General features: G+C 39.4%; 1 pseudogene; it reads left to right on the top strand.

Annotated features, from left to right (window-relative positions):
- The first annotated feature begins 2016 nt into the window (after positions 1-2016).
- Positions 2017-10056, top strand: LOC149144223 (DELLA protein 2-like; annotated as a pseudogene).
- Positions 10057-11083: the final 1027 nt, after the last annotated feature.

Raw genomic sequence — 11083 nt, 5'->3', positions numbered from 1 at the left:
CCAACTCTCCTTGAAATTTAGGAAATTAATTTTCAAGGAAAAAAGATGGGGCTGAAATAGTCACGATTACCAAATAAGCATTACATACTTTTTCCTAGTTTGGTAATATTATTTATAATTTCTTATTTTTATTCAAATTAGAATTATTTAAATTATAAAAATATTAATAAATACATTTGAGATTAAAAATTAAAATTGAAGAAAATTACATACCTTTTTCTAATTTGGTAATATTATGTATAATTTCTTTATTTTTATTCAAATTATAATTATTTAAATGTAAAAAATATTAACAAATACATTTAAAAATTAAAATTATAATGAAGAATTTTTTTTACAATTTCTAATTTCTATGTAAAAGAACCACCTCCCATTAAACTATAAGAAGATGATAATCCGACAAACATAAAATAAAGGATATTACAGATTTTTGAAGAAACAACTCTCATTGAAATTTAAGAAAATAATTATTAAGGAAAAAATATGTGGACCAGTAAATAGTCACCCTTATCAAATAACTAGCATTACCCAATTTGAGAAGATATTTTAATTTAGACTTTCATAATGTAAATGGTAATGGGAAGTCTTAAGGATTAGTTCAACTGGTTAAATAAGTGTGTTGCCCTTTCAGAACCAACTCCCATTAGATTATAAGAAGATGATAATCGTGACAAACATAAAAGATATTACAGATTTTTTGAAGAAACAACTTCCATTGAAATTTAAGAAAAAAATTATTAAGAAAAAGATATGTCTACAAGTAAACAGTCACCATTACCAAATAACTCGCATCACCCAATTTGAGAAAATATTTTAATTTAAACCTGGATAATACAAATGGTCATGGGAAGCCCTAAGGATTAGCTCAATTGGTCAAATAAGTGCCCTCCCCCCTCCCCCTTTTGGAGGACACAGGGTCAATTCTTCCGGAAACCCTTGGGGTTAGGCCCCTTAATCAAGCTCAGATATTTCTGTAAATGTAGCAGCCACCTAGTATGAATGAAAAAAAATAAATGGTAAAGCTTCGTAATATAATAATGATTGATGCGTCTAAAATTTAAATCCTCATCTGAATGTCTGTCTCATGAAACATGAAAGATGAGGCTCAGAACCTCGTTTGGGAGCGGGGTAAAATTCTATGAAGCCACCGGCATGACGACGATGTTGTTCGCCACGGTTCTACCAATTCTTGTAAAAACCGGGTGTATTGCGTCTCCTCGTATTTGAAAGGCAAATCGAAATGCAGATCTTCGAGAGCAGGAGCGCTCTTAAGCAAACACGCCAGCACGTCCATTTCTCTCTCGTCAAATTCCTTCAATACTACCATCACATACCGCAGATTGGCAAGTGGGGGGCTTAAACGCTCTGGTAACTTATCTTTACCTAATTCCTGCATCGCATTACAAAGAAAAATCCGTTCTAACTTCGACTTAAATAGCAAAAAAAACAGAAATTAAATACTAATCATAACCCTAGGAACTATTCCTTACCAGAAGAAACACGCCATTTATTACCAGGTGCTCAAGATGAGGAAGCCCTTGCAGCAGGCTGATAAGAGGAAAAGTCATCTCTTTTTCCCTTGCAGAGGAAAAGTCAGACGGATCACAAATGTGAATTCCAAGGTTTTTCAAAGCTTTGAAACTCCCCACTATCTCGACAAATCTCTGCGCCGAGAGACTGTCGTTTCGCACTGCATTTCTAGTGCAACAATCCCAACTGAAAGCTCGTGAAAGAACACCCCATTCACCCTTAGATCATGTACGAAACGTACCTCAATGGTTCTAATTGTGGGACAATTGACCGTTAAAACCTCTATATCATCCCATACCATTATATCTAAAAGCAAAATGTTGGGGCGGAGATGGTGGGTTTATTCAGGCCAGTGCAGCTAGATATTTCGAGCTTTTGTAGAAGTGGGCAATGTGATGCAAACCAGGATAATGAATCATCGGTCAATTGCATGTGTGTGAAGGAGCAAGTAATGAGATGGTTGAATCCAGAGGAATGTGTTGGAATATGGGTGAGAATGAAAGAGTTCAGTGTGAGCGTAGTGAGATGAGTGCAAAAGAAAAGGGCAGGAGGTGGGATTTCTTTTACCGTGGAATAGCCGAGATTGAGGTGTTGGACATTCTTGTCTGCTGCATACTGCAACCATTTCCATACCCTTTCGCGGCCAAATTCCCAGTTGTTATCAATTGGGTAGGTGCGAGTGCCTGTACTGTCGTTGAAAAGATGAAAGGCCTCTAGATCGAAGCAATGCGATTGCAGAATGCTGGAGATTGCATTCTCTGCCGTGGAGATCGCTAACGGATCCGGTGTGACAGGCCCCTGCAAGAGGAGATAAGGACATATTTTGAGTTGGGGTATTTGAGTGTAGAGAAACCTCCATCTTCTCGAAAGAACTGAGCATCTGACTGCCTCTCTGATTGGGACTTTAGAGAGGATGAATCCCAGAATCTCATTTGGTAATGAGGAAAACTTGTCTGAAGGTACCGGCATGATGATGTTTGACAGTGTTAAACTTATTATTACTGCGAAACCTGGGATGTGGAATGAATGGACGGAGAGGTGGAAGGGAGAGCTGCTGGAAATAAAAACCCGATTTTATAGGGGGAGGGAGATTGTGAATATGCAGCAACGTGGGGAGAAACCGATGGAAATTGAGGGTCAGAGGTATTTCTATTTAGGAGGGAGAAACTCATGGAAATTGAGGGTCAGATGTATTTCTATTTAGGATTGTCAAACATCATTTGTGGACGCGTATGAAACTAATTAGTGTGGTTCATCGTGAGGACAAGTTGAAGAAACAGATCCAGGTTAGCAAGTTAAATAGACAGAGCAGAGCCTCCAACGGCTAAAAAGACTAACAACTACTATTGATAGTGGTACCGGTTAGCAAGTTAAATAGACAGAGCAAAGGCTAAAGACTAACAACTACTTTTGATAGTGGTACCGGGATCAAAACCTTTTTAATAATTTAAGGGAAAAAAGTTACCCTAGGGAGACCAATCCCTTAAAATAAATAAAAATAATTTTATGATAATAGTTAGTTAAAAATTATTAATAAATAATTAAAATTTTATGTTATATTAGTATTTAAAAATAATTCATGATAATAGTGAGTTAAAAATAAATAATTAAAAATTATAAGTAAAATTAATATTTGAAGGAATTTAGTTAAAAACATGACTATTCTTATATAAATAAATGAATATAAAAGAAAGAGAAGGTCAAAAATATGAATAAATAAATGAGAAAAATAATATAAGTCAACTTAAAAATAACAAGAAACGAGAAAAATAAAATAAGTCAAAAAAAATAAATAAATAATAAAAAAAGAAAATAAATAAATAAAAATAAAAATAAAAAATTAATAATAATAATAATAATAATAATAATAATAAATAAATAAATAAATAAACAAATAAATTAGCTAAGAAAGAAGATGGTAAAAAAAAACCTAACACCGACTGATTTTCTAGTGAGTAATCTCAATAGAGATGATCGCTGGAAAATCAGTTCGTGTTGGGTCCCAGCAATCTCAATAGAGATGATCGCTGGAAAATCAGTTGGTGTTGGGTCCCAGGAATCTCAATAGAGATGATCGCTGGAAAATCAGTTGATGTTGGGTCCCAGCACTCTCGACCTAGTCTTCATTTATTTTGTTTAACTAATTTATTTATTTATTTATTATTATTATTATTATTATTATTATTATTATTATTATTATTATTATTAATTTTTTTATTTATTTTTATTTTTATTTTTTTAATTTTTTTTATTATTTATTTATTTTATTTTTTTCTGACTTATTTTATTTTTCTCGTTTCTTGTTATTTTTAGGTTGACTTATATTATTTTTCTCATTTATTTATTCATATTTTTAACCTTCTCTTTATTTTATATTCATTTATTCATATAAGAATGGTCTTGTTTTTAACTAAATTCCTTCACCCATCAATGGCTAGTGTTTGGAGATTAGGAGTCGCACAATACCATCCATAGATACGCCAGTTATCGGTGCTAGGGTTAGTTCTCGGTGTAATCACCCAAATCGTGCTCCCTCCTCATGCCATTATCGTCTCCTGTGCCTCCAGAAGCACTACACACCAACGTTTCGAACCCTGGTCACTGTAATCATCAATTTTCTCTACCTCGAGGCTGAGGCATCACTAGCCAGGTACTGGGTTGCAGTTGAGTTGGACATTGTTGGAATTCCATTATGGTTTTCTTTTTGTTTGGTGGCTCAGGGTTAACGTTGTTCCTGGCTTGTCCACAGGGAATTTGAGCTAGCGTTTCACAGCTAGTTGCACGAACCATGTCAAGGATTGAGGTAGAAAAATTCTCTTTCGGACTCTTACGATTCATGACTTACAGATGCTTTCATAGACAAATTTTCTGCGTTAAGTTTGTCGGAGGTTTTCTTAAAGATATTTTTTGCTTGATGCGTGTAAATTTTTAGCTGGGTCTTCACTCATACTTTGTTCTTATTAAATAACCCTGCTAGACTTATTCCTTTGCAAGTGGAAGCATTCAAGCATATTATCATCAAGGTATGTCTATTGTTTGTCCTTTTATTCCTCCAACAACCTTAAATATTTTACAATATAACGTTTCCCTTACTGGTATCCTTATGTGATGTCTAGGTTCATTGGCATGGCGTGCCTTGCTCGTTCGCTTTATAATTTATATGCTCTCGGCTCAGTACACATCCTCCCAAGTTCTCCTTAAACATTTTCCCTTTATTTGTTGAAATACATTTATCTTTCTGGTCAGGCGAGACCCATATGGATAGGTTTTCTGCTAGGCGAACAATAGATGGTTATTTTCTTTGTTCTATTATGGTCGTATGGCCCAGCCTCTTTCCGACCCTTTTTTATTGTCATATGTACTTAGGGGTGTTAGTTTCATATGGCTAACAACAATTATACTTCCAGTTAGTTGTAGGAATTCGTTCTTGTAAGACGACGAATGGATTCTCTAAGGTCACGTCTTGCTTCTACAGTACATTGATAACAACACTCGGGGAGATTACTCACACGTACAATAGGGTAGTCGGGTAGTATGGTTAAGGGTACAGTTAATCCTCCTTAGTTAGTTCCTTGAAAGATTGGATCCAGTACTATCGTTGGACCCATGTGTATATCATGATCTATATCACTTGACACACCTTTGTGACCATAGTTCCCTACTTTACTTGAAGATCACCCTGTACCTTGCCTTTTAGATTAGATCTAGTTGTTGCGGTTCTCCTATCATCATCGAGATCATATCTAGGAGTTGTTGATTTGGGGTAGCATCGGATGTGATCTAGCAATGAAAGTTGGTAGAGAGGCTAAAACACATGATATCTCCAAGACCAAGAAATGGTTTGGGGAAAATTCCACCCAGTTAGAGAGATATTAAAATAATTAATATTTCTAATGGATTCGTAAGTCTAAACTTAGTAAAATAAAAATATTAATGGGTTTTAATATAAAACTTGGTGAGAATGTTCTAAAAGACATGGATCAAGCCAAATCTAATCTTATCCATTGATTAGAAATTTAATCTCGGTCGTTGAAGACTCAACAAAAAAAGTATAAGAGGAGGCTTGAGAGTGAGTTCGAGACTCGCCAAGATTGATTAGTTGATTTGATTTTCTAGAGCAGGGTTTGCTCAAAAAATTCGAACAAGTCATCTAAGTTGCAATGAGGGGCAGTGAGTGCATAGCAGAGAGGTAGAGATAGTGCTGAAGGACCAACAAAGAGATTGAGGTGGTTAGGCAGTGCCAGCAAGAGCCACGCAGAGGGCAAGAGCGACTGCGCAGAGGCTAGAAGGGCCTGCATGGGTGACACAAAAGGCTAGAGAGCCAGCGCAAAATAGAAGAAGGTTGATGCAAAGAGTTTTAGAGCGACACAAAGGCCAGGAGGGCTGACGCAGAGCCCCACAGAAGCATTGGAGAGACTTTCATGCGGCACACTTGTTGAATATCTGCTTCCGAAGAGAGGTATTACTGCGAGATAGAAATCTTTGTTGGGTCAGTTAGTTTGGCACCTTAGTTGTATTCAAGAAAGATGCTTAATAACAAAACCCTCAGAACTATTGAGCCAATTTTCCCAAGTTCGATTTTTCCGGCGATGATTGTCCAAAAATAACGTTATCGATTCTGTGTTTGTCTATTATTTCAGTTGATGATCTGTATATGAGTTGAGACTGTATTTGTGTTTTTCTTTTCAGTATTTATATGGTTAAACAACTTTTTAAGGAATGAACAATTAGGTGAAATAAACCAGATAATGCACGAAGAATTTCTGACGTGTTAGACTTACAAATTTCAACATGGTATCCGAGCGTTGTAGATCACAGGAGGACTGAAGGCACCAACATAATCAGAAGTATTTGCAGTTGTTCCGAGAGACAAAGCTGCTCCTAAGAAGAAAGCAACAAAGAAGGAGTGACACAAAGGGACCGCGTCATCATTTCGACCCAGAGAGAGGGCCAACGCAAAGGAATAAAGAGGTAGAAGAGACTCATGAATAGCTATGTCATCCTACTCAGTCAGGTAGGCTTGACGTGGTTGTCCAAAGGAGTGATTTAAGCCTTTGCCGAGATTACGCAAAGATAGAAGGCTCAGTTTCTTCAGTTGTTGGGGCACAGGTAAGTGTGGGAAGGTTATGGATTAAGAAGCTGGTGGGGTTCTATTGCTATCTAAATAGAACAGTGCCTAATGGGACAGAGCCAAGGTAGAGGGAGTCACTGCCTTGTCGAATTTCTAGCCAAGAAATCCAAATCCGAGTTGCAGTTGCAAAGAGGATCGGAGAGGAGCACATCGAAAGTTTGCGGGAATATTTCCAGTAAGGAAATCAAGACTCAGGGGGAGTCTAGGAGAGAAATTTCGGGAGGGAAGTCAAGACTTAGAGCAAGACTAGGAGAAGAGCGGATATGGAAATGAATAGATTGAGGGATTAGGATGGGTTGGACGGGGCTTCCAACGTTGTCATCTAGAAGGCCAAGATCATGTATGTACTGGATAGACATTACATGAAGGGCTTTGCTTTGAGAACTGTGGCTATCTCAGTCAACCCAACTAATAATGAAAGGTATGAGGGTTCAATGTCCAAGGAAAATTTACATAATCCTTGATGGGGTCAAGGATCATGTAGTACAACATATTGCCGAGAAGAACATGACAAGGGAAATTTGGGATACCTTAACGACATTGTATCAGGGCACTTCTGTGCAGAGGAAGATGCTAGTTGGAGAACCAAAGAGTTTTTTTTTGCATCAGATGGCAGAGCCATTGGAGTTGTGGATTCAGAAACCAGTTACCTGTGAATGAGGACATGATGCAATGATAGATCAAGGACAGTTTAAAATTTAAGGGGGGGAGTATGTAACACCCCTTCCTTGTGTACTACATTATTGTAAACCTAATCTATTTTAAATCTAGGTGTGATATCCTCCCCTGTGTGTTAAATGTTTGTAAGCCTAAGCTGAGGAAAGCTAGGTTTGACACCGTCCATTGTGGGTTAATCTATTCTTCACCTAAAGTGAGGAAAGCTAGGTTTCATACCTTCCATTGTGGGTTAAACTATTCTGCACCTAAAGTGAGGAAAGCTAGGTGATATGTAATATGAAAAGAAAATGTATTATTAAATAAATTAATAAAATAAATCACTTGGAGGGTGGAGCACCAAGAGAGAGGAGATGCTTGCCAAATCCCACAAGGAATGGGATATAGATTAATCTTTCATGAGAAAGCTACTAGATGTAATTCTAAATAAGCTTGGATGGATTGGATATCCATCAGATGGATGGGAGATAAAGATCCATTGAACATAAAGTTGGAAATAATTAATTCCTACTTGTCTATGGTTGTAATTCTCCATTTGAGGAGTTTGTTCCTACATAATAGGGATTTAGTTTCTCCTAGTTTAGTGTGTGGTTGAGAGAATCTCTCAACCACACTACAATACGTCTAAGATAGCATTCCTATCTTGAGACTATTGATTGTATAAATATGTGTGTAATTCCCTTATTCATGTGAATAGAATATATTATTGAGCGTCTGTAATTTTATCTTGGTATCAGAGCTTCAGAGTCTTGTGAGGGCCTGGCCCCTCCTGGGCTTGGCCACTCCTGGGCTGAGGGAAAATAATTGAGTGTATAATTTCATTATTTGTTTGTCCATCGAAAGTTGTGTGGGTAATGAGAGATCTGCCAGAGTGGTGCTTATCTTGATTCGTACGCCTCGAGGAGGTCACAGTTAGGAGGTGCAAGAATTCAGCTGCTGGTGTACCAGCTGGGAAACGAACCTGGGTCTGTACCGTGGCAGGGTTTTAGATCTAAGGGAGCAGGCTATTGAGACCTCCTTTGACCGCCGTGCACATAGGACCTTTTATGTTTCGAGCCATGGCATCTCGATGCTGTTACTAGATGAGTCGAAGAAGACAATAGGTCAGCGGCTGGAAATCGATGGAGAGGAACGAGCTTATGAGAGCAGTAAGAAAATTTCTGTTAATATAGACGATCCGGACGGAGAAGACAAGGGTTACGTGCCTCCATTTTCATGGCGGAAGTTGTGGCTGTTTGCGGGGCCTGGATTTCACATGAGCATTGCGTTTCTTGATCCAGGGAATCTCGAGGGGAATTTGTAGGCAGCGGCGGTTGCAGGGTACTGCTTGCTATGGCTTCTGATGTGGGCGACGGAAATGGGTTTGATAATCTAGCTGCTCGTTTGAAGTCCAATCCGGGCTAGACCATCTGGAAGAGGATGTTACAGGAAGAGAGAAAAAGCGTTACCGTGTCTGCGACCCGCAGCTTTCGGAGCGAACCGTGGTAGTAATGGGGGCAGACCCACACGAATCCAGAGTCTGTCTCGTGCACACGCTGATGGCCTGCGCAGAAGCGGTGCAATGTAGTAATTTGGCCATCGCACGAGAAATGGTGAAAGAAGTGAGAATTTTGTTTTCTGCAATTTCATTTCTACCAAACCTGCCCTTATCTCAAATTCGCTCACTTCATAGCCAACCAGGCCATTCTGGATGCCTTCTCTTGGCACCAACAGGTTCATGTCATAGACTTCAATCTAAAATAGGGGATCCAATGGCCGGCCTTGATACAGGCACTGGCTCTTCACCCCGGCGGGCCACCGGCTTTCAGGCTAACCAGAATCAGCCCACCCCAACCCGACGGAACCGATGCCTTGCAGGAGGTCAGCACGAGGCTCCACCAATTTTCAGAGTCCGTTAATGTAAAATTCTCCTTCCGTGGCTATGTTGCCACAAGCCTCCCCGACATCAAACCATGGATGCTCGACGCCCGGCCTGAGCTCGAGGCTGTTGCAGTGAATTCTATCCTTGAGTTCCATCGTCTCCTGGAGGACCCCATCCCGGGACGACCCAGTGCCATCGATCGAGTACTCGCTTCCATCTGGAGCCTGAAGCCCAAGATCTTGACAGTGGTTGAACAGGAGGCCGACCACAACCGCCCTGTTTTCTTGAATCGATTCACAGAGGCACTGCACTATTATTCCACAGTTTTTGATTCCCCGGAGGCGCGCGGGTTGCAGGCCCAGAGCGAAGAGCTGGTGATGTCATAAGTCTATCTGGGTCAAGAAATTTGCAACATTGTAAGCGATCAGAACGGTTGGAAAGGTACGAACCTCTCTTGAATTGGAGCGTTCGCTTGAGAAACACTGGCTTCTAGCCTATTCCTTTGGGATCCAGTGCTTTCGAGTAGGCCAACATGTTTCTCAGTCTCTTCTCAGGTGGAAAAGGATATAGGGTTGAGGAGAATAATGGGTGTCTAACACTTGGTTGGCACAACAGACCTCTAATTGCTGCTTCTGGCCTGATGAACTCGACGAGGAATTCGACACTTTCCCAACTTCAAGAAGTTCTGAGATGGTTGAGGAGTGTTGCGGGTAGAATACAGACTGTGGTCAGAAACTTGGCAACACAGTGTGAAAGATTTCAGTCTCTCTTGAGCTGGAGAGATCCCCGTGCCACAACCATATTTGTCACCTTTTGTTTGTTTGCAGCCATAATTCTATATTCACTCCGTTCCGAGTAATGTTCGTTATATCAGGATTTTATATGCTGCGCCACCCGATACAAACTTCCTTATGTTCCGCTTAATTTCTTTAGGAGGTTGCCTGCACGAACTGATAGCATGTTGTAAGGAGTTTGAGCAATCAATTCTGAGGTAGCCAGCGCAAATCCGTTGATGGGAAATCGTGCTGTGATAGGGTTTCTGTTGTTGAGGAAAGAAACCTAGCAACAACTGCATTCTTCATTCAAAGAAGAGAACAACTTTGTGGTAGATTTGAAGGAAAAAGCATTGTTGTTTGTGCATACTTGGGTAAATTTTTTTTTGATTGAAGTATTTTTTTAGAATTTAAATTGATATACATATTGAGATTAGCCACTTCAATATGAAGTTATTTTGTTAGAATTGGCTATTCTAACAAATGACAGGTTCATGGATGTTCCAAGAATTTATTTGACAAAGATGCCCAAGATGTGAACAATGAATAGATGAGATAAAGTAGCAGCAACAACGGTTATGGTGGACAACAAAGTAGATTTTTGTTTGAGTTAGTGTGGCTTGTGGAATAGACTCCCTAACATGTTATTGTAATAGTCATTGTATGTACCCAGAAACTCCAAAATGTGGAATCAGATGTAAGATTTTAAAGGCATCTGAAAGTTCGTGGTGATCTTAAAACCACTTTGTAATGGTTTATGGTCAGCCTGAAACCATCTTTTATCACTTGAATGTGAGGGTTGGTGGTGAGCCAGAAACCATCTATATAGTCTTTGTGACTGAAGTGCCTTTGTGGCTGAATCGTCTATGTGGCTTGAGGTGCCTTTGTGGCTGGAATCGTGGATGTCAATGCGTTGTTTGACAAGCTTGCCTTTGTGGCTGTGTGTACACGAGAGCTTTGTGCTCAATTGAGCAGGTGGACTGTAGAACACCTGGCTTAGACTCAGATGATTTTTTCTGAGTAGAAGGGGATTGGCACGTTTTTCACGCTGACAGCAGCGCCAGGAAGGCCAACTAGTGCGTCTGTTAGGCCATTAATCGCGCCAATGGGCGC

Source organism: Pinus tabuliformis, chromosome X, assembly GCF_031772625.1.
Source record: "Pinus tabuliformis cultivar Carrire ecotype Pingquan chromosome X, CPIR1, whole genome shotgun sequence".
Taxonomy (NCBI): domain Eukaryota; kingdom Viridiplantae; phylum Streptophyta; class Pinopsida; order Pinales; family Pinaceae; genus Pinus; species Pinus tabuliformis.
The sequence above is the reverse complement of the archived record's forward strand: the minus strand, read 5'-3'. Positions and strand labels throughout refer to the sequence as shown.